This window comes from Schistocerca serialis, chromosome 2 (assembly GCF_023864345.2).
Source record: "Schistocerca serialis cubense isolate TAMUIC-IGC-003099 chromosome 2, iqSchSeri2.2, whole genome shotgun sequence".
Taxonomy (NCBI): Eukaryota; Metazoa; Arthropoda; class Insecta; order Orthoptera; family Acrididae; genus Schistocerca; species Schistocerca serialis.
Genome location: NC_064639.1, coordinates 920,255,129 through 920,280,600, shown reverse-complemented (window position 1 = coordinate 920,280,600; position 25,472 = coordinate 920,255,129). Strand labels below are relative to the sequence as shown.

At 41.0% G+C, this 25,472-nt stretch overlaps 1 protein-coding gene across 1 annotated transcript in view; it reads left to right on the top strand.

Annotated features, from left to right (window-relative positions):
- Positions 1–3,495, top strand: part of LOC126456371 (uncharacterized) — a 69,064-nt gene extending 65,569 nt beyond the window's left edge. Inside the window, exon 2 of the transcript XR_007585368.1 lies at positions 3,428–3,495. The gene's annotated coding sequence lies outside the window, so the exon portion shown is untranslated. The remainder of the gene's footprint in view (positions 1–3,427) is intronic.
- The last annotated feature ends 21,977 nt before the right edge of the window (positions 3,496–25,472 follow it).

Genomic DNA, 25,472 nt, shown 5'->3' with positions numbered 1-25,472 from the left:
CAACAATGTTTCAGGATTTGATGTGAATGCTAGGCAGGAAGTTACCTGTCTGTTGAAGTGTGTGATGAGAACTTTAGGGAGAAAACTGAAAGATTTGGGGGATCCACTCCCCACACTGCTGAATGGCTGTACCCTACTGGACCAGTCAACTTACAAGAGATCATAGGTGCTGGGTAATATACTCAAGCATCTGTCAATTGCAACAGTATTGTGACTGATATATGTGAATTTTTATCCAAGACTACTAAAGACAGTGTTATTTCACATAAATGTATGTTTTTTCAAGTAGGGGGATTGACTTTCTAGTACATTATGCAACTTTAAATCAGTAGGTATTTTATTTTTTTATCAATTGTGAATGAATCGTCTAGGTATCTATGTATGTAGGTTAGTTTGTATGGACAGTTAGCAAATGGTGTGGAAGACATTTACTAGTGTAGACAATATAACAAGATGTATACATGTCTGCTTTCATACAAGCTACTGGATTGTGCCACCATCATAGCTAATTATTAATCTGTTTACCTGTATTTATCATGAGTAACACAATTTATTTATTTATTTACTTGTTTGGCATATACAAAGGCAATCATTCTTACATTAATTAACATAAACTTATACAACTATGGCAATAATACTATACAACATTACAAATACTCTCAAGCCACTTTAAGGCTGAGTCACTGAGTCTGTGTACGTCTTTCAAATCACCATCATATCTGTACACTTCACACATGAGTAAATGGTCCATTGTTTGGATTTCATGACACTCACATTCGGAACTGTCTGACAGGTCCCATTTCTTCATTAGTTGCTTACATCTGCCGACACCTGTTCTTAGGCGGTTCAAAGTTGTCCACAGTTTCCTTGGGAGGTTGAGTCCTTTAATCTTCTTGTTGGAGTCATCCACCAAATTGCAGTTCTTGTGTGCACTTGCAGCCCATAGTTCCTTCCATGTTGTTTCCGAGTTGAAGGCTCGAAGCTCTTTGCTGATTTTCCAGAAAGCTGTTCTTGATTTAAGCCTGTTTATAGCTGTTACATCTTTGTAGATGGAGAGGTTCGGGTTGCCTACGATTTTTTGGTATGTTCCTAGGGCTAACTGTGATTGCCTGATTTCAGGAGGTTCTGTGTTGGCTAGGACAGGGAGCCAGGCAAGGGGGGTGGCCCTGAATATTCCCGAAATTATTCATGTTGTCTCTCTCAGCTGAACATCCACTTTAGTTAGACACGTGTGCACTTCTCATCTAGACTGGTGAGCAGTATTCAGCTATGCTGTAGACAAGAGCTAGTGCTTATGTCCTCAAAGTGCTTGCCCAACATCTCCATGCTGTTCCAACCAGTTTCGAAAGGATAGCATTGCGGGATTTTAGTTTCTGTTTTGTGTCTTGTATGTGTGTGTTGTATGTTAGAGAGCGATCTAGTTTCACACCCAAGTATTTAGTCTTATTCTTGTGTCTGATCTGCTGTCCATTCATAGAAAGCTGTAATTTTCAATGTGCTTCTCTGTTGTTAAGGTGCATTATTGTGCTGGTTGTTTTGTTAGGGTTTGGGTGTAGGTGCCACTTGGAGTAATATGTGTTCAGGACATCCAGGTCTGCATTCACTGTTTCATCAAGATTGTTGAAATTTTTACTTTGATACGCGATGGCCAGGTTGTCAGCATGTGCAAATTTACTTGATGTGTTATCTGGCATCTTAGCTATATACAGGTTGAAGAGAACGGGTGCTAGTGCCGAGCTCTGCAGCAGACCATTATTCAGAACCATGCTCTTGCTGTTCATACCATGAAGTGAGACTTTGATTTTCCTGCCTGTTAACATGTTCTTCAGTTGTGTGTAGGTCTGTTTGCATTTTATGATTCAAGTTAGCTTGAACAATAGCCCTTCGATCCACACTGTTTCGTAAGCTGATGTAAGATCTATGAGAACAAATCCAGTTCTCATCTTGTTTTGGAAGCCTTTCTCTATGTAAGTTGTGAGGGACAGCACTTGATCGCAGCAATTTCTGCTTGCTCGAAAACCGGCTTGATATGTTGGAAGGTTGGCGTCAATGTACGGAGTTAATCTAGTCAGTAATATTCTCTCGAATAAATTATAGGAGGTACATAGCAGGGATATTGGTCTGTAGTTCTTTGGGTTATCTCCAGTCTTTCTGGGTTTCAACACAGCAATGGCTTTTGCTTCCTTCCAGATCTTGGGGAGAGCAACTGTACTGATATATTCCTTGCAGAGCTTGGCGAGCCACCTTCTTCCTAGAGTTCAAAGTTCCTTCAAGATTTCTGGTAGGATCTCATCAGGTCTGGCTGCTTTTCCTTTCCTCATTAGCTTCAGAGACTGGGTAATCTCTTCTGTCTCCACTTCTTTCACAATGTCCATGTTGGTTGGATTATTGACTAATAAATTGTTCAGGTTTCTGGAAACCTCTTTCTTTTCACATGCCTTTAGTTGGATTTTGGAGGTGTGTTTCAGGACAACTGAAATCTCGGAAGCACTTGTGCCAAGTGACAGCCTCTTAAGTACTGTAGCACTGCCTAATTTCCTCAACAGACTCCAGCTCTTTCTGCTAGAATGGGTGAAATCTAGATTGATTGAGACTGGATGCTTATTACAAGTATTGCATATGAATTAATTAATTGATATGATTATGAGCTTTATTCAGTTTTTGCTGGTTTGTACCCGACATGGATCAATCCCCACATTGTAAACTTAGGCCCTAATATTTTTCCATTATTTTATATTTCTTCTTTCATGACTCAACATATGCTTAAATACTATGGTTTGTGTGGCGGATTGATTTTGTACTATATTCCTACTCATGATTGAGTATATTCTTCTGATCTGTACCCGTCGTGAGCTTTTTGAGTTGGCTCACTCGTCATATACTTAAGCTCTGAAATTTTTCTCTTCTGTTTTACAGATTTTGAAGGTTTGAATGTATGGATGTAATAATTTGTAATTCTAGTAACTTACATTGTCCCTGTATTTATTTCTATAGTTTTGTGTTGCAAAGTTGTAGTTTTGATCTTGTTTCAATTGTCTTGTGACAGTATGTTCCGCAGATCTGAAAATCTGAATACCATACCCTGATATATGTACAGATTATGAATTGTATAGTAGATATTTTTCTTATGTTTTCCATGATATGTTATATATCAGATGCTTCTATACATCTGTATTCTATCATTTGGCATCATTTTGTACACCATTTGGAAAACCTTGTAGTCTGTCACAAAATGTTGTAAACACAGTTTCCAAATTTTGTGAGGGTGATATTATAATGGGGCACCCTCCTATAACATTACCTTTTTTTAATATATAGAAATAGTCGATACCAGGAATATTTTCAAATCTTGTATAGGTGAGCATTATTTCAGCTGTTTAACTAAATGAATGTCATTTGATTTTGTACATAATGTATTGTATTTCAGGGTTGGGTTGTTTGGAGGAGGAGACCAGACAGCGAGGTCATTGGTCTCATCAGATTATGGAAGGACGGGGAAGGAATTCAGCCGTGCCCTTTCAAAGGAACCATCCCGGCATTTGCCTGGAGCGATTTAGGGAAATCACGGAAAACCTAAATCAGGATGGCCGGACACAGGATTGAACCGTCGTCCTCCCAAATGTATTTCAGGCTAAAGTGTATAAAAATAAATTAATTTATTATAATTGATATGTACTAACTGTCTGTACAGTTAAAAATAACCCTAATTTTAGAAATATTTGAAATTATGAAACATCTGGCATACTTAAAATTCCTATTATTAATTTGCAGAGTCTGATGATAATAGTTAAATTTATTTCTGGACTCATTTGTAAACTCTTTGGAAAATTGTTAGTACTGCAGAATGAAGAGTAGTAGTGGGCATACCTCTGATGGAATCGGACGTGTTTTTAATTTTGGCAATAACAATGTAGTTGTTGGTTTTATGGAAGTGGGGATTGTAAAGTCAGTGTAATGCAGAAGATAATAATAATAAACAGGTGCAATCAGAAATCATGCAACAGGCATTCTTAATATTTATCTAGTCATCTGGAACTCACAAAGTTAAAAAATTTCATCCTCAACAATCTACCCCTAGACATACTGCAGCCAACAACAAAAAAATAAAGATAAGTAAAAAAAAAGTATTTTGTACATCTTACTCCTCTCAAAGCATTTGAAACAAAGTTATTAAGCTTTTTGAAGAGATTGAAAAAAATTACTGGTGATATGTGGGAGAGCAAGATCACAAACTCCATTTCTATTCTGAAATATTACTTTGGTTGGCCCCTCTGTACAGAAACTAATATTATATACATATTTAAATCTCTCACATAGCCAGATGCCATAAGTCCAAAAACTAATTTCTCGTAAGCATAAAAATTTTTTATCCATTGTGATAATCATTCAGTTCAACTTCAGAAACCACAATAATATGTGTCTGAACAGCATACATCATACAACACGCTACATTCATGGCTAATCTTTGTGATTCAGTTCACAGTTTGATGCTTATAGTGTAGTCAGAGTAGCATGGTAGGTATTCACAATATAAATCACTTTCAGCAAGTCATTTCAAAATAAATATGGATATGCATCACCTGCCAGTTCTGTGACATATTCATACAGAGATCAACCATCAGTTATTTATTACCACCACAATAAGACTTTTATTGCTACACTCTGCTTCCTGCTCTGGCAGAGGAATCATCTCCTCCAGGATTTTATATGTAACAACCTGTTCTAAGCATACACAAAAGCCTTGCTATCAGTAACTGATAACGGCGTACAACTATACACAGCTTACAAATGCCTGGCGCAAAGATTGGATTGGAGGGTGGCCATAATCATAAAGAAATGTAATGCATGTAAATAGATGGAAAGATCTGATATTATCTGACTGCACAATTGGTGATAGTTCACAATTTTCAAGTATGATACCTAGGAGTTTCTGTCTTGAGAAATTTGAGATGGAACAATCACTCAAAAGTAATCATGGGTGAAGGCCAATAGCAGATGTGGTTTTATTCAAGCATCTAAGAGGCCACCAACGAAACCCTTGTTCAAGCAGTTATTGAGTGATGTTTGCCAGTCTCAGACCCTCACCAAGTTGGGTTTATGAAAGGTATAGAAAATATTGAAAGAAGAGCTGCATGTTGCATCATAGTTTTGTTATAGTCAGCATGAGAGTGTCACAGAGATGAACAACAGAATGGAGTAAGAAACACTACAAATCACAAATATTCCTAAAGTACAAGAAATGTACCACGTTCTCCAACACACATCCCACCATTCCAGCTCTAACAAAAAGTTACTAACAATCTTGCTTCTGATGCACCATCCCCCATCAGAAAAGGAAAACAGAAAAATGAAACAGGTACACTGTATAGCCTCATGGCATCTTACAGAGTGTAGGTGTAGACACAGATTAACTAAATTTTAACAAAGTTGTATTGCTGTCATGTGGGAAGATGGATAGTCACCCTGGAGAATACCCCCAACATTGGACATGGGGTGTCAGCAGTATATCAATGTGTTACAGTGGTGATTCATGGAGTATCCACATGCTATTTCCCCTGATCCTTGGTGATAGTGAAATACAGATTCATGTCTAGGCCACTGCAATAGCCAAGTACTGTTTGCTAATTGAAGGACCTTTGAAACATAAATTCACATCAATGTTGCTACCCAGAGAATCTGTGTGAATGGAGAAGAGGAGTAATACAAGGAACTGTGCTGCGAATCAGTAAGAAAACTGTACAGTAATACAGCAATTTGGGTCTAAACTTCATCACAATTAAAACTGCGTGTGACTTGAACCTGGCACATATATTTAGCTGTAAATACTTTTACTGAGATGGGCAGGCACACAACATGCCCCTACCTCATAGCTTCATCTCTTCTCCCGCTTTCCCAACTTAACAGAATCTCCTCTGCATACCTTTCTGGACTAGCAGTCCTGGAAGAATGGATATTTCAAAGAAATGGCTCCACTGCAGTCCAAAGGATTGTTTCCATAATGAATCCTTCACTATGCATCAGAGTCATTGCTATTTTTGGGACTTCCTCGTAGATTCAAATTGTTGCCAGACCAGGACCCAAACCTTGTCTTTCACAGGCAATTCTCTTACCAGCTGAGCTATTCAAGAACAGCACACACTTAGTTGCAGTGTCAAAGATTTATTCTGGAGGCAATTTGAGTTGCCTAAGTCTGGTTACCCTCCCCTCCCCCCCCCCCCCCCCCCCTCCACCCCAACAGGAGGTACAAAAACAGTTTAGCAACTTCAGCCTGTCCTCTATAGCCCAATATATGGGAACATCAGGATAATTAGTGAAGGAAAAATAATGCATTAAATATACATACAACTCCTGAACCTTTTAAACTTCAAGTGCCCGTAGTGCGCATAACCTGTGGGACAGCAGAGTCAGCTATTGCCAAGCTCCATCCAATAATATTTAGTGATAAAACTATTACCATTCCAAAGAAGTGAGCACTAAGTTACTGAAAAACCTATTTTTCTAGCTGTGACATGGTATATTATTGTTTCTTGTGAACAAGTTTCAGGTACACTGATTTGAAAAAAGTCATGGGACAGCGATATGCACATATACAGAGGGTGGTAGTACCATGTACATAAGGTATGAAAGGAAGTGCATGGGTGGAGCTGTCATTTGTAATCAAGTGATTCATGTGAAAATATTTCAGATGTGATTATGGCTGAAGGGTGGGAATCAACAGACTCTGAATGCACAATGGTAGTTGGAGCTGAACACATGGGACATTCAATTTTGTAAATTGTTATGGAATTCAATACAACAAAATAATACACAGTCTTAAGAGAGTGCCAAGAACACCAGATGTAGGCATTACCTCTCACAGCGGGCAAGGCAGTGGCTGATGGCCTCCACTTGACAACCGAGAGCAGGGGCATTTGTATAGAGTTGTCATTGCTAACGCACAAGTAACACTGCATGAAATAATTACAGATCTCAATGTGGGACATATGATAAATGTATCTGTTAAGATAATGCGGCGAAAAGTGATGTTAATGGGCTATGGCAGCCACCGACCGAAAGAATGCATTTGCCAACAGCACATTATCACCTGCAGGGCCTCTCCTGGGCTGCTGACCATATTGGTTGGGTCCTAAATGACTGGAAAACCAAGGCCTGGTCAGATGAGTCCCTATTTCAGTTGGTAAGAGCTGATAGCAGCATTCAAGTGGGATGCACACTCCATGCAGCCATGAACTCAAGTTGTCAGCAAGGCACTGTGCAAGCTGGTGGTGGTTCCATAATGGTGTGGGCTGTGTTTAAATCAAATGGACTGGGTCCTCTGGTCCAACTGAACCAATAATTGACAAGAGATGCTTCTGTTCAGCTGCTTGGAGACCATCTGCAGTCCTTCATGGACTTCTTGTACCCAAACAATGATGGAATTTTTGTGGGTGAAAATGTACCATGTCACTGGGCCACAATTGCTTGCGATTAGTTTGAAAAACATTCTGGACAATTTGAGGGAGTGATTTTGTCCTCCAGATTGACCAGCATGAATCCCATCAAACATTTACTGGACATAATCGAAAGGTCAGTTTATGCACAAAATCCTGCACTGGCTGCACTTTCGCGATTATGGACAGCTATAGAGGCAGCATGGCTCAGTATTTCTGCATGGGACTCCCAACAACTTGTTGAGTCCATTCCACATTTAATTACTGCACTATGCTGGGCAAAAGGAGATCAAACACAATATTAGGAGGTATCCCATGATTTTTGTCACCTGAGAGTGTAATGAAAACAAGTTTCCTTCACTTTGCTAACTTTAGAGCAACATCCTCCTATGGTGTGTGGTATTTAGTGATTTTATTCACATATACTGAGCACTGAAATAATTTAGACCACTGAGGACTCATTATGGTCGATATGTTACCTTATGAAATAATAGAAGAATCTTAGAATGAGTGCTTCGAAGGGATTTATAAAATTACCTGGAACCAGTTACAAGCCAGAGTGCATTTTAAATGGCTAAATTGAAGTAGAGTAATTTCTTGTCAAGCAGATATATTATTGGACAGCAGAGATGCTGAGTCGCAGATAGGCACAACGAAAAGACTGTCACAAATAAAGCTTTTGGCCGGTAATGCCTTTGTCAACAATAGATAAAATGTGGTTTCAGTTGCCTGCGGCTGCAGTCATGTGTGTGAGTTGCATTTGTGTGTGTGTGTGTGTGTGTGTGTGTGTGTGTGTGTGTCGTCTATTGTCGATGAAGGCCTTACTGGCTGCTGAAAGCTTTATTTGTGACAGTCTTTTTGTTGTGCCTATCTGTGACTCAGCATCTCCACTATATAGTGAGTAGCAACTTCCCTTTTCATAATATTGTTACCTTTTGGCATGCAATGAAAACAATGTGGTGTATTCACAGTCATAGAATCTCATTTCAGTTTTCTGTCTGGAATGAGAAAGTATAAATAATTAAATCACTAGAACGCAACTCTCGTGTTATTCTTTTCTGTCACATTCTGTTTCTTAGTGCAATGTTTTATGCTAACAGAAACCGATTTAATAACATCCTGAAATATGATACATCTAAAGAGCACTGCTGCCATAGTGATGTAAATTATCAGTTAGGGTAAAAAACAACAGTTTATTTAGGAGTTAAGTAATAACATAAGAAATGAATATACGAAGACATCTCTTAACCAACACTTTCACCGTACCACAACTCAGTTCAGAATAAAACCCACTTAACGTTAAATTGATCATACAATGCAGGCTTCTGTGGCCAGCTTTGGACCCTTTGTGGCATCAGTTTTGTGGGAATACCTCCATTGCCCTTGAGGATGCCTCCTGAAGGAGGAGACAAACATCAAGTATGGAAATATGCCCCAGACCACAGCCTGCAATCAATGACTGCAGCATCCCGGTCTGTCTGATCAAGATTCCTTGGCCAGGTACCTTGCCCCATTGGAATCCTTGGATGGTCTTTTTCAGCGTCCTCTGCCTGCCACAGCATGACTACACATACCTCTGATCACCTCACCTGTTATTTTGATGTTGATTTAGACCATGCCTTGTAATCACATTTCAAAACAACCTGTGCAGCAGGAACATAACTTAATATTGTTGTATCACTAAAATCAGAATATGAGCTACAAATGGACACTTTCTGAGACAAGTTACATATTGCTGTGAATCAAAAGAAACTGTCTACAATACAATTTAAGGATTATGTATGCTTAGCCACATCTTGAACTAAGTCATATAACTCAGAATGATCCGATCAGCAAACACACTGACATAGAATTCAGACCAAGTATTTATCATTGTGTCAACAGCACAAGCAGAATAGTAAAAATCTTGGTGTAAACAAATAAATGCTATCTTGTGGTTCTTCAGCTTCTCCTGGTGTATTTCATGTTGAATTAGTTCACTTGTGAACTGCCAGATACCAGTGTCCAATGGGCACAATATCGGCAAATGACCATATTGCCATCATCAGATGTGCTGATGGAACTGACTGATAGGGGCAGGGCCAGCGCCATGATTTTATCTCCTCCCCATCTACCTCTTATCAGTTGCTCTATTGGCCAGCAATACCCAGTATCTCTGCCCCATTCCTCCCGCTAATACAGTGTTCTGTCCTAGGTGTGCACATAGATGTGCATGCTGGTGGTACCTCTGCTGCTCCTCCACCTGCCCCTGAAGACATTTTGAGATGTCTTGTATATCATTTTTCTTCTTGGCTATTCTAATAGCAGAATCCCATGCCTAAGGTGTGTACCCGCATTCATGATTTATCAGTGATACCCTTACTTGAATCTCAATAGATTCCTTAGTGATGCAGTTCCAGAGGTTGGACGTCTGTGTCAGAAGCTCAGTGTCATCATAATCCATTCTTTTTGATGTTGGCTCCTACAAGCAGATGGAAGGAGTAGCCATGGGGAACCCACTTTCACCAGTTGTCATCAGTATGCATATGGATTACTCTGAGGAGGAAGCCTTGAAATCAGCCCAATTGAAAGCTATATGTTTCTTCTGGTATGTAGGTGACACCTTCATTATAAGGCCAAATGGAAGAGACAAGCTGATTACTTCCTTATACACCTGAATTCCATCTACCAGGCCAAATGGAAGAGACAAGCTGATGACTTCCTTATACACCTGAATTCCATCTACCAGAACACCAATTTTATCATGGAAGTCAAAGTGGATGGAGTGCTCTCCTTTCTGGATGTCCTGGTTAAAAAAAGAGTGGACAGCACTTGTGGCCACAGTGTTTACTGGAACGAGATTTACACTGACCTATGTTTACATGCCAACAGCTGCCACCACCCAACTCAGAGGAATGGCATGCTCAAAACTTTGGTATTTAGGGCTCCCCTCTCTGACAATGGAAGTATAAACTATGAACTTGAACATCTGAAGTGGTTTTCTGCAAGAATGGCTACAAGGAGTGGCAAATTCAGAGAGCCCAATGTCCTATACCCTCTGCGCAAATGATGGGACCAGAAGAGAATCGTCAGGACATTGCATCATCCAGGAAGATAGGACGAGTTCTCCAGAAACATGAAGTGAAGATGGTCTTATGTCCACCAGCCAACACAAGCACTACTCTACAGTGTGAAATACGAGCTTGGACTATGGAAATCCAAAGTCTATCAAATATCCTGGTAATGTAGTAAGACCTACATAGGTTTGAGGTGCGTACTGTTGAAGATTGTTACTAAAAACACCAATGGCACACTGGACACAGCAGTTTAACAAGTCAGCTGTCACAGAACATTGCCTGACGGAGTTACATGGAATGGATTATGACCACATCAAGGTTATGACACAGAGATCCAGCTTCTCGCACTGCGTTTACATCTACATACATAATTCACAATCCACCATATGGAGCATGGCAGAGGTTACCCTGTACAAAAACTAGTAGTTTCCTTTCCTGTTCCACTCACAGATAGAACAAGGGAAAAACGACTGTCTATATGTCTCCATATGAGCCCTAATTTCTCATATCTTATCTTCGTAGTCCATATGCAAAATGTATGTTGGTGGCAGTAGCATCATTCTGCAATCAACTTCAAATGCTGGTTCTCTAAACTTTCTCAGTAGTGTTCTTCAAAATGAATGTCTTATTCCCTCCAGGGATTTCCACTTGGGCTCTCAAAGCACATATGTAACACTTGCATGCTGATTGACCCTAACAGTAACAAATCTAGCAGGAAAGAAGACACTGAATTGCTTCAATGTCTTCTTTCAATCCGACTTGGTGCGGATCACAAACACTCAAGCAGAACTCAAGAATATGTCGCCCTAGTGTCCTATATGCAATCTCCTTTACAAATGAATTATACTGTCCTAATATTTTCCCAATAAACCGATGTCCACTATTCACCTTCCTTACCACAATCATCAGATGCTCGTTCCATTTCATATCACTTTGCAATATTAACCCAGACATTTGAATGATGCGAGTGCTTCAAGCAGGACACTACTAATGCTGCATCCAAACATTTACAAATTTGTTTTTCCTACTTACATTTTTCTGCATTAAGAGCCAGCTGTCATTCATCACATCAACTAGAAATTTTGTCTGAGTCACCTTGTACCCTCCTACAGTCAGTCAACTTCGAAACCTCACTGTACACCACTGCATCATTAGCAAACAACCACAGATTGCTGTTCACCCTGTCCACCAAATCATTTATGTAGCAGCAGTCTATTAAAATTCCCTGGAGCACTCCTGGCGATACCCTTGTCTCTGATGAACATTTGCCATTGAGGACAGTATACTTGGTTCTATAACATAAGAAGTCTTCAAGCCACTCTCATATCTGTGAACCTATTCCATAGGCTTGTACCTCTGTTACCAGCCTGCAATTGGGCACTGTGTCAAATGCTTTCTGGAGCTAGAAATATGGAATTAGTTTGTTGCACTTCATGCAAATTCAAAGTATATCGTGAGAAAAGAGTAAGCTAAGTTTCGCACAAGCAATGCTTTCTAAAACTATGATGATATGTGGACGTAAGCTTCTTAGTCTCAAGAAAATTTATTATATTTGAACCGAGAACCTATTCATGGATTCTGGAGCACACCAAAGTTACAGATGTTAGTTTGTAATTTTCCGGGACCGTTCTCTTATATACAGGAGTCACCTGCACTTTTTTCTGTTAACTTGAGACTGCGCTAGGCAAGAGATTTGTAATAAATGCAAGCTAGGTAAGCCAATGCTATAGAGTACTCTTTGTAAAACCGAATTGGGAGTCCATTCAGACCTGATGAGTTATTTGCTTCCAAATCTTTCAGTTCTCTTTGCCAGTGACGCTTTAATGTGGAATTTAAAACTTCAGCCTTCCTTTCACCAAGCGAGGTGGCACAGTGGTTAGCACACTGGACTCACATTTGGGACGATGATGGTTTAAACCAAGATTTCCCTAAATAGTTACAAGGAAATGCCAAGATGGTTCATTTGAAAGTACATGCCCAACCTCATTTCCCATCCTTCCTTAACCCAATGGGATCAATGACCTTGCTGTTTGGTCTCCTCCCTCCAAATCAACCAATCAACCTCCCTTTTGCTATCTTCTATTGCCAAACCATACCGGTCAACAAGTGACTGGATGGAAGACTTAGACTCATTTAGTGATTTTACATGGGACCAGAATTGTTTTGGGTTCTCCATCAGATCTTTAGACAAGGTATGATGTGGGTAGCTGTTGCATGCTTCATGCATAGATCTTTTCACAAACACATGAATCTCTACTAATTTTTGCATGTTGTCATTTGTGCACCCTCTTTTGAACTGAGAATGCTACAGTTTTTGTTTCTTCAGCATTTTCCGAATTTCATTATTAAACCATGGTGGGTCTTTTCCATCCTTAATCCACTTAATAGGCATATACTTGACCAGAGCAAGATTTACATTCTGTTTAAACTGTGCCCATAATTCCTCTACCTCCATCATTCTGGAACTAAATGATTGCAGTTAATTGTCTAAATCAGATGCTGACAACTGCTTATCCACTCTTTCTCGCAGAAACACTCTCCTAGCCCTCTTGACCGATTTATTAATTTTCATAATCATAGTTGCTATGATGAAATCATGATCACTAACCCCATCTCTATACTGACTCCATCGATAAGGTCCGGCCTGTTTATAGCTACGATGAACAAGATACTTCCAATGCATGTGGGCTGCTGAAGTAGCTGCTAAAGACAGTTTATTCAAAAGTACTTCACAAGACTGCCTGTCTGTACCCCCTCCGATGAATCCACACACTTTCCAGTCTACACTCCATAGGTTAAAGTCACCACCAACTAGTACCACATGATCTGGGTATTTACGCACAACTGAACATAGGCTTTCTTTGAATGAGTCTACAATTGTCACAGTGGAGCCAGGTGGTCGGCAAAAACATCCAACAATTAACTTGGTTTCCCTTAGACCTGTTATGCACAACCAGCTAACTTCACTATCATAGTCATTAAGGAATTGATATGTGGTAAGGGAACCACTGATAAATCATGACAACAGGTTCATCCTTAGTCATGTATGGGACATCGCTCTTAGAATGGTCAAGAAGAGAAATGAGATAATCGATATCGAACTGACTTCGGAGGGAGATGGAGGAACAGCAGAGGTACAGCCAGCAGGAGAATGGGGATAGGGATGCTGTGTGCGGACAGTTGATGGAGCAGCCGATCAGAGGGGAAGGGGAGACTATAAAAGTGCAGCACTAAACCCCACCAGTCAGTCCATAAGCGCACCTGATAACAGCAATGTGGTCTTTTTTGTGTGGTTTTAGGGCGCAAAACTACAGTGGTCATTAGCACCCAGACTAAATTATGAGTGCGCTGCAAGGCACAATGTTAAAACAGCAACTAAAAAGGACAACACTATAAAAAGCACATTAACAGGCAAGGGATTAAAAGAAAACAGCATAATCAAATGTCCTTAGACAGGTTTGTCAAGTGGATAAAACGAAGAACATGAGCAGCTGCTCCTGGGTCATCCGCTAAAATTTCGTCAAGAGTACATGGCAGGCCAAGATCAATGCGCAGTGTATTAAAATTCGGACAGGATGTTAAAATGTGGCATACCGTCAGCAATTGCCCACATGGGCAGAACGGCACCGGCGCAGCCGTCAACACATGGTGGTGGCTGAACCGGCAGTGTCCAATCCGTAACCGGGCCAAAATGACCTCCTCCCACCGAGAAGGGCGTGAAGAGGTTGTCCAAGCCATAGGGAGAGGTTTCAAGGCCCGAAGCTTGTTTTCACTAAGTGTAGACCAATCGGCATGCCACAGCGATAAAATGCGCTGACAAATGACCCTCCTAAAATCAGATGAAGGCACAAAAGAAGAAGCTGTCTGAGGCTGGAGGACCACAACCTTAGCTGCGGCATCTGCAGCTTCGTTCCCAGGGATACCGACATGACCAGGAACCCACATAAAGGTAACCGGAGAACCGTCGGCCGCCATCTGCTGAAGAGAGCGTTGGATCCAGTGCACGAAAGGGTGAACCGGATACTGAACACTGAGGCTCTGCATGGCGCTCAGGGAATCAGAGCAGATGACATAAGCAGAATGTCGGTGGCGGAGGATGTAAAGAACAGCCTGATAGAGGGCAAATAGCTCAGCTGTGAAGACCAAACAATGGCCATGGAGCAGGTATTTGAAACTGTGTGCCCTGACAATAAAAGAACACCCGACAACGTCATTGGTCTTGGAGCCATCTGTATAAATGAAGATCGTATTAATGAACTCTGAATGAAGTTCGACAAACCGCGAGCGCTATACCGAAGCTGGGGTAACCTCCTTTGGGAGTGAGCTGAGGTCAAGGTGAACGCGAACCAGAGCCTGGAGCCAAGGTGGCGTTTGGTTCTCGCTCACTCTAAAGGTTGCAGGGAGTGGAAAATCAAGTTGCTCAAGGAGGCGACAAAAGCAAACTCCAGGGGGTAGCAGGGCAGATACATACAACTCATATTGACGGTCGAGAGAGATGTCAAAAAAAGGAACGATAAGACGGGTGGTCGGGCACTGACAATAGCCGACAGGCATACTGACAAAGCAGTATATCATACCGGTAGTTTAGTGGCAATTCACCAGCTTCAGCATGAAGACTCTTGACAGGACGAGTATAGAATGCTCTGATCGCAAGATGTAACCCCCGATGTTGTATAGAGTTGAGGCAGCGTGCAGAAGAGTATACAAAGCTCCCATAACCCAGCTTTGAGCGGAAGATCGACCGATATAGGTGAAGTAGGACAGTTCAATCCGCTCCCCATGACGTACCACTGAGAACACGAAGGACATTTAGGGAACGGGTACAACGGGCAACCAAATATGACACATGTGGAGACCAGCTAAGTAAGACCTAAAAATTTTGTTGTCTCCACGAATGGGAGAGCAACAGGACCGAGATGTAAGGATGATGGGAGAAACTCTTTGTAGCGACAGAAGTTAATACAGACCATCTTCTCGGCAGAAAAACTGAAGCTATTGGCGACACTCCAGGAGTAAAGATGGTCAAGACAATGCTGAAGACAGCGCTCCACGAAACATGTACGCTGCACACTGCAGTAGATGGTAAAATCATCCACAAAAAGGGAGCCTGATATAACAGCTGGGAGGCAATCCATTATTGGATTGATCACTATGGCGAAGAGAGCGACACTCAAAACTGAGCCCTGTGGCACCCCATTCTCCTGGCGAAAGGCATCAGACAGGACAGAACCCACACATACCCTGAACTTTCGATCCATTAAAAATGCACGAAAAAAAAGAGGGAGGCGACCGCGAAGGCCCCATGTATGCATGGTGCGAAGAATGCCCGCCCTCCAACAGGTATCATAAGCCTTCTCCAAATCAAAGAACACAGCCACTGTCTGGCGCTTCCGCAAGAAGTTATTCATAATGAAGGTCGACAAGGTAACCAGATGGTCAACAGCAGAGCGGCGTCTACGAAATCCGCGTTGTACATTGGTAAGTAGGCGTCAAGATTCGAGCAGCCAAACCAAACGAGAGTTAACCATTCGTTCCATCACCTTAGAGACACAGCTGGTAAGGGAAATGGGGCGATAACTGGAAGGCAAGTGCTTGTCCTTCCCTGGCTTAGGAATCAGGACAACAACAGATTCGCGCCAGCATGTGGAAACATGACCCTCAATCCAGATGCGATTATACGTACGAAGAAGAAAACCTTTACCCGCATGAGAAAGGTTCTTTAGCATCTGAATATGAATAGAATCAGGCCCCGGAGCGGAGGACCGTGACCGGGCAAGTGGAGTTTCGAGTTCCCGCATGGTGAATGAGGCATTATAACTTTCATGATTCGAGGAGTGGAAGTTAGGTGGACTTGCCTCGTCTGCCTGTTGTCGGGGGAGGAAGGCAGGGTGGTAATGAGCGGAGCTCGTAACCTCTGCGAAAAATCGGCCGAAGGCATTGGAGACATCCTCAGCGGCCACAAGGACATCATTCGCGACTGTCAAGCCAGAAACTAGTGTGTGGACCTTAGTGCCAGAAGCTGGCACAGGCTACCCCAGACAACAGAAGAAGGAGTAAAACTGTTGAAGGAGCTTGTGAAAGCAGCCCAGCTGTCTTTCTTTAATAACACAACGGCACTGTGCACTTAATCGTTGATAATTAATACAATTCGCCATTGTAGGGTGGTGTTTAAAGGTGCTTAAAGCACGTCGTCAAGCACGTATAGCGTATCTACATGCTGCGGTCCACCAGGGGACCGGTACATGACGTGGAGAAGAAGTAGTATGAAGGATGGAATATTCAGCAGCAGTGAGAATGACTTCTGTGAGGTGTGTGACCTGACTATCGCAGCTTGCGAAGTTTTGATCCTGAAATGTCGCCCTGGAAGAGAAGAGCTCCCAGTCTGCTTTGGAGATGTTCCAACTAGTTGAGCACGAAGATGGGGTATAATGCAGGAGATGGATAACACAAAGGAAGTGGTCGTTCGAATACATATCAGAAAGAGCGTACCACTCAAACCGACATGCAAGTTGGGTAGTACATATAGAGAGGTCTAAATGGGAATAGGTGTGAGGTCCGAAGGTGTGAGGTCCGAAAGAAAAGTAGGGGCGCCAGTATTGAGGCAGACAAGATTGAGGTGGTTGAGCCTCTCGGGCAGGAGGCTGGAGAGCCCCAAAGGGTAGGCATTGAAGTCTCCAGTCAACAAAAACGGTGCAGGTAGCTGAGCAATAATTTGCATCATGTCTGCCCTAGTAACGGCAGACGAAAATGGAGTGTAAACAGTACAAATGGAAAATGTGAAAGTGGGGAGAGTAATTCGGACGGCAACTGCCTGCAGATCGGTGTGCAATGCAATGGGATCGTAGTAGATATCATCCCGGACCAGCAACATACCCCTCCATGAGCTGGAATACCTGCCACAGGGGGCAGGTCAAAACGCACAGAGATATAGTGTGCCAAGTCAATACGATCGCATGGACGTAGCTTCGTTTCCTGGAGAGCTACTACGAGCGGACAGTGCAAGTGTAGCAGCAACTTTAAGTCCTCTTGGTTGGAGCGAATATCGCGAATATTCCAATGAAGAAGCGCCATCGTGAGAAGAAAAAGAAAAAGGAGAAGCAAGAAGGGGTCACCTCGAAGGCCGCTGAGGGCCTGGCGTCAAGCGAGCACTGCTGCCGCTATCAATAGGTGGAGAGTCATCGTCCATTTTTTCAATAGGTTCTTCGTCCATCATGTTAAGATGGTCGGGAGGGGGAGCGTCCTCCACTGGTGAACGGCCAGATGTTCGGCTACAATCGGTGCATTCAGGCGAAACAGATGACGGCCTGGGGCGTCAACCGCTGGGTGGCGCAGGATAAGAAACACGCCGTGGCGGAGAAGGAGAACTTTTCTTCCTATGAGCCTTCTTGGAAGGTCGTTTAGTCAAAGTACTGGTCGATGGCTGGGAGGTCAGTTTACGTAAGATGTCTTCACGGGATGGTTCCTTCTTGAAGGCCCGCGCATTGACTTCTGGGTCTCAGTCTTGGCAGAAGGTGATGAAGGTGCTTGTGTCTTAGAGGTGACTGGAGGAAGAGGAGACGTTGACCGGGCGAGTTCACGCAACGAGGGGACAGAGGTGGACAGTCACCCTCATGGGTGTCCATGCCACAAGTGACACATTTAGCCGCATTAGAACAAGACTGGCGGGTGTGGTTAAAACGCTGACACTGGTAGCAGCGCGTAGGTGTCAGGACATAGGGGCGAACAGAAATAACCTCATAGCCCGCTTTGATGCGCGACAGCAGCTGAACACTATCAAAGATCAAGAACAGTGTCCGGGTCGGTACAAGGCCATTGTCGACCTTTTTCATGACACTATCGACAGCCGTCATGCCATGCTCAGCGAGTGTAGTGTCCCTTTTGCAATATTCACCCTTATCGAGGTGAAACATAAATAAAAATGACTGTATGTGACCAAAAATGAACTGCAAACATAGATTTATCTGCGAAAGGTAATAACACTAACTGTAAAAATATACAATATAGATCGATATATGCAGAAAAGACATTATTTTTAGTGTATGAGATTATAATGTGTAAGTAATTAAAAGAAGTATTATCATCTCTGTAAGAGTATAAAACACAATGCAATGTTCATTCTTATGTCTAGTCTGTTTTGTTCTGTTTGTTCTGGTGTTAGCTGGAATAAGGTATGCAAGCTATTGTGCTGCGCTAGCATTTGTTTCTGTCGTAATGTAATTGCAAATATTTAATGGTGTAAACTGTGTCCTAGTAAGAATATATTACTATAAAGTGATCTCCATGTGTTATTTCAAGAACCCACGCCACATTTATCTTATGAAAAGAATATTTAATGAAAATTATTTAGCATTTTTCCAGCTGCTGCGGAGCGAGTAACAGTGATCTCTGACTGTTAACAATTAGCCGCCATTACGCGGTAGATTTAAAAATATTTTTTCACAGCACAACGTCTGATAGCCGGAGCGGAAGAAATATTGTAAAAATATTCAGTGAGATTAATTGAAGTAATCCAGTGAAATAATTTTATTAAAACTTGTCTATTTTCTATGATAGTGAACTGGAGCTGAGTAATACTTCGCTATTGCATTTACAGTAACTTGTAGGGAGCCTGGCACTCGATAAAACCAGATATAATACGTAATTGGCAACCTACAAAATTCATTATTTTGCTTATTATATCTCTTTTGTGTGTTTTTGAAAGCCAAAAGTAAAAACTAACTCCACTAAAAATCAGTAACAGATCACGGTAAATCCAAGGACAAACAAATTTACTAGGAGAGTGTTTCCTCTAAATAAATAGTTACAGTATTTTTTTTAAGAGATATAATAAATAGCGCCCTGTTACGTGGGGCCCGAAGAGATAAAATATTTTTTTTTTGGGTTTGTATGTATGTAATGGTTAACATGTATTGTATGTATTCTAATGTCTAGCAAATTCCATTTCATGTATGAACTTGAACGAGGAAAGCGGAGAAGAACTGTATAGACCCTGAGTGGACGAGATAGCAAAAAGAAAAGAAAAGAAAAGAAAAAAGAAATCAAGGTAAGGACCACTATGCATAAAAGCTTGCTACATAGGCCCGAATCATCAAAGTATAGTATCATAGATGGTACATGGTGTACAGTGGTGTAGATATTAATATTGTGTGATTTTGGAAACAATAAGCAGTTTGACTTGTGAACTTAGTCCGCATTTGTAGTTTGGAACAATTTTTGTAGTTAGCCCAGTGAGAGTCATTATGGGAAAAGTTGGACGTGTGTTAGATTTGCAACCAGATAATGTGTCCAATGTTACAAATAATGTGCAATTATTGAGCGATATGGATAGTGACACTGACTTACTAAATATTAATAGTGATTTTTGGGGGGGGGGGGGGGGGGGGGGGGGAGAAAATGTAAACAATGTAGTTTCCGATGATATACCAGGAAGCAGGAAGCAGCCAGCAGACGAAAACAGTAAAACTGATAGGTACTACTAGCAGGGCTAGTGATAATTTTCCAATGATTAGAACAACTACCACACCGGTATGCTCACCAATACCGGATCAATTTGCTGAATTTTTACGGAAATTAGAGAAAAAGAACGAACAGCTAGTCAATCAGATAAGGGAACAAAACGAAGAAAGAGAGAGATTGAGGGAAGAGAGGAATCTACAGCTAGTCAATCAGATAAGGGAACAAAACGAAGAAAGAGAGAGATTGAGGGAAGAGAGGAATCACCAGCTAGTCAATCAGATAAGGGAACAAAATGAAGAAAGAGAAAAGGTCTTAGTAGAAAGTATAGGTACACTGTTCGAAAAGATACATTCAGAAATGACAGAAATAAAAAAGCCCAAGCCGAACTGCCGAACATTGTAAGCATTATAGCACAAGATGTGCAAACACTTCAGACGGCACACACAGTCATCCGGGATGAAGTAGAACAGATTGCGAACCGAATGGACAATTTAGAAATGACACAAAAAGAAACCACAGAAACGCATTTAAATGATCAAGCCCAGAAAGTAGAAAAAGAGTTCCATGACTGGCTCACTGAAAAAGAAAGCCAGATCACAGAACGTGTAGAAAGCAAAATACAGTCCACTCTGCAAAAAGTAACTAACGGAGCAGCTGTATGTAAACAACCCACAGTAGACACGCTACCACTCGCAGGTGAAAAAAGCGAAGCGAGATACAAATTGCCAGTACCGCTGTGGCAGCAAGAAATGACACACAGAAATGCTGAACTTGAGCGTGCACATTTGCAAATGCATAACAACAACTGTGGCATGCCTGTTAGGAGTGTGTACGGCAATGAGAACATTACGTACAGGTCATACCAACAAAAAAGCGATTCAGAAAGAGAAAACACACCATTTACAGGAAGCATTCCTATTCATAACCCCGTGGGGGCAGCTTCTACTTCCACAAGCAATAACATTGAAGAAAGCTTAATAAAACACAGACAATTCCAAGTATTTAACGCGGAAAAGAAGACAGTGCATCCGGTAATCTTCATAAAAGGATTCCGAAATGTATTACCGAGTGCCTGGAATGAACGCCACAAAATTCAGTTCATAATCGCACATATACAAGGCGACGCTGCCTTATGGGCAAATGAAGTCATAGAAAATTGCCATAGCGTGGCACAATTTGAAAAATCTTTTCTAGGCAGATACTGGTCTAAGGCTATTCAAGAACGCCTGAGGACTGAAGTATACAGCCTGCAAATGTACAATCACAAACAGGGTACACTCCGTAAATATTTTGAAAAATATATCAACAAAATTAGATATATGGATGACCCCATATCAGCCCGTGATGTGATCAGAATCTTAAAATTACGATTGCCCGGTTATACACGAGACAAATTAATAAATGTACCCGAAAATGACCTGGAACGGTACTTGTCTGTGCTGGACGAAATCGATCTCTCCCAGGAAGAAAATAGGATAAATAAGGACAGGGAGAACAGTAATGGTTCACCACGCAAGTTTAAAAATGGCAACAACAATTCCAATTTTGGAAGCCACGGAAATGGAAAGGAAGATCAATCCGCAGAACAAAACAGGAAGAACGGAAACGGTCAACCATCTTACAATCAAAAACGTAGGTGGGAAGATAGAGGACATCCCGGCTACAGTAACAGTAATAATAATTACAATAACAAACGTCGAAATGAAGGTCAATGGCCACAACAAAGCAGTAGTGCCAACAACCGCACTTACCCGGTGCAGTGGATGCAAACTTCTATGCCACCACCACCGCCTCCTAACGGTAACCAGTACCAGTGTGACAATAGGAATTCTATGCAGAATACTAATGCAATACCACAAACATGGACAGACTTGAATAGCAGCATAAGGATAGTAGAAATGCTCACTAACGGAAACCACCATAGTATGGCCACAATAAGCTCCCAATTGATGGTCAGCGAAAAAACAGGGGGCACGCCTATAAACAATACACAAGATAATATATTATTACTGAGGTACCAAGATGGAAATGGTACACAACATGATTTACTTATGGAATCAAACTAATGTAACAAAAAAGAAATAACTGAAGTACAAACCATCATAAAAGCTAGAATTAATGAATTGCCAGTAGAAATATACATAGATACAGGTGCCACTACTAATGTTATGAGCTATGATCTATTCAAAATCTTGAGCCAAAACCGCAACTTACCGACATTTCCTGTACAAAATTGCTGTCATTGGAGCCATGGGAGCACAAGCACAAAAAGTTCAGTATCAGGTGTTGGTAGATTTATGCCTAGGGGAAGATAACGTAAAATGTATCTTTCTCGTAGTCAAAGGATTGAGAGTAACTTGCATCCTGGGGGGAGGTTTCCTGAGCGAGAAGAAAGCAAAAATTGATTTCTGCAGCGGGAAGATCTCCCTACTGAATGAAAATAAGCAGATTGTACTGGATTTAACACGATAAGTAAGTACACCCGGTAAAGATTGCCCGAACGTACGAGTAAAAAGCGAAGAGATGCCCATATTTCATTTAAGCAGCAATTTAAGGGGCCAGGGCGAATATTATTCGGATGTAGCTCACAACGAAACGCTTCGCTGGAACGAAACCCTTAACAACAAAGCACAAGAATCATGTTATCTAACTGAATCCCAACGAAAAAGTCGATATGACAAGTCAATAAAATGGACAGTCCCATATCAGATAAACGACTTAGTTTTGATAAGAAACCATCCTAAGTCATCACTCATAGCAAAGAAGTACAAGAAATGGCAAATGCTGTATAATGGACCTTTTAAAATTATACAAATACCGCACAGTTGTAGCTACCTTATAGCTGATGTGATGAGCGGGAAGATCAAAGGATTGTATCCCTATAAGGACTTAAAGAAATTTGTGGTACCTGACAATAGGACATGAATGGTTTACCGTATTTTTGTGTAATATGCAGGTTTTACGCAGACTTCAATATATAATTTTGTGTAGTTGTAAGAATTTGATGTTTTGTTTGTGCTTAGTATATAAGATGTTTTGTCTTTATTTCAAGGAATGATTTACACACCAGCCTTCAAAAATGAGTAAAAAGAAGCTAAAGGACCATCAGTCCAATGATAGTATTTGTTTAGAAACATAATCAGTAAGTGTAAGATGTTTTTCAGTGGTTATTAGAGCTAGTAACTATAAATTTTATTATGCTGTGTGATAAATGTTTATTTAAAGAATGCACTAAATATTCTAATCTGTCACATGAAAAATGAACAGAAAGGTGTATGCAAAAGACAGTGCACATACACTGTGACATGTGTGATGCTGTGCTTTGACCATAAAAGAGAAAGTATAAGCCTCTAGCCACAATATTTGAGATTAAATGAGAGCTCCACTTTAGAGCCTGTTTTTGACAGTTGCAAACCTTTTATAGGATACGCGATTACGCTAACAGCTTATGGAGCAAGCACATGCGCAGTGGTTCTAATCCCCAAATGAATATACTCTATGACAAATTTATTAATGCTCAAATATAAAAGTATTGCAAGTCAGGCCAGAATCCATTGCATGTATGATGTAACACTGAATTGTATGCAATAACAGAACAAAAGTGCTTTCGATCTGTGAAATTTCATTGTAACATATTGTGTAAACGAACAGACATCTGAGTCACTATGTGATATAAAAAAAAACCAGTAATCATGCAATACAATTGTATCAAAGTCATGCTGTAAGCAATACTAACAGGAACTATAATAGTGTGTTGGTATTCACGGAGGAAGTGTGAACTTTGAGAACTGTATTAGTGATCAACTTGGACAGTGAACACTTATGTGCTGTGCAACTGAAAAAACGCGAGGTACAAACATTAACAAAACATATCTGTGTGCAGTGACCGAAAACACAAAACTGTGATCAGTGTATATTCGAAACTGTACAGACATTTTTAGTTTGGACGCTACCTCCTGTGCACCAACAATTAATATGACGTCACGGACCACGTAGTAGGACATTAATGCAATGGCAACTACGGTGGAACGCCGTCAAACAAAAATTGTGAAACATAAATATTCCATACAAAGTGATGACAACAGGGATGTGCAGTGCTTACTTCAGCATCATATCTCCTGCATCATTCAGCAACAGTACGTGCAAACGAACACGAAAATACCAAGTAACTGAGCCTGTGCCTCGATGATGCAATAATGTTGACTAATCAATTCTTACCCACAGCCATAACATCATACAAAATCCGTTCTATAACATATGTGCATTTGTTTCATGATTTGCACAAGTCAACATCCTCTCCCGTGCTGAAAACTTTAACGAGCGGTGCGCAACAATGCAGACGCACCACGCAGACAAAATAACGTCATTCCGTACTCCACATCCTGACCGCAGCCTACGGACAAGAAAGAAGACAACAGTTTCCAGCCGACGCTTCATGGCAACGGGCACGAGGCATTGCGGAAGCGACATACAGCGTCATCCACACCACACGACGAGAAATTCGCCGACAAAAATAAAAAAAAACCTCAAAATATTACCAACACAATATAAAAAATTTGATGAACACTTTCATATAAAAACTATATGTTTGTTTCTTTTTCAGAAAATTTTATATTTGATGTAAATACTTGTAATACCAAAACATGTAGAACCAACTTATGTAAAGTAACACAAAGGGTTAAATCTATCAGCTCTGCCGAGGTTTTTCTGGGGCTTCCCGGCGGCCCTCGTCCAAATGGAAGAGCTTGTTATATTGCAACTGTCCCCAGCCATGTTATGTAAAAAGACTCAAAATGAATGTGTACCCATGACCTAATACACGGTAAAGTGAACTGAAAGTGACCAACGAATGAAAGAAAAGTGACACTCGTGGTCTACAAGGACCAAACATTAAGTAGTGTGTTCCTTGTAGCCCAGGGGGCCATGTAGTGTCGCTCTTGCAATATTCACCCTTATCGAGGTGAAACATAAATAAAAATGACTGTATGTGACCGAAAATGAACTGCAAACATAGATTTATCTGCGAAACGTAATAACACTAACTGTAAAAATATACAATATAGATTGATAGATGCAGAAAAGACATCATTTTTAGTGTATGAGATTATAATGTGTAAGTAATTAAAAGAAGTATTATCATCTCTGTAAGAGTATAAAACACAATGCAATGTTCATTCTTCTGTCTAGTCTGTTTTGTTCTGTTCGTTCTGGTGTTAGCTGGAATCAGGTACGCAAGCTATTGTGCTGCGCTAGCATTTGTTTCTGTCATAACGTAACTGCAAATATTTAATGGTGTAAACTGTGTCCTAGTAAGAATATATTACTATAAAGTGATCTCCGTGTGTTATTTCAAGAACCCACACCACATTTATCTTATGAAAAGAATATTTAATGAAAATTATTTAGCATGTTTCCGACTGCTGCGGAGCGAGTAACAGTGATCTCTGACTGTTAACAATTAGCCGCCATTACGCGGTAGATTTAAAAATATTTTTTCACAGCACAACGTCTGATAGCCGGAGCGGAAGAA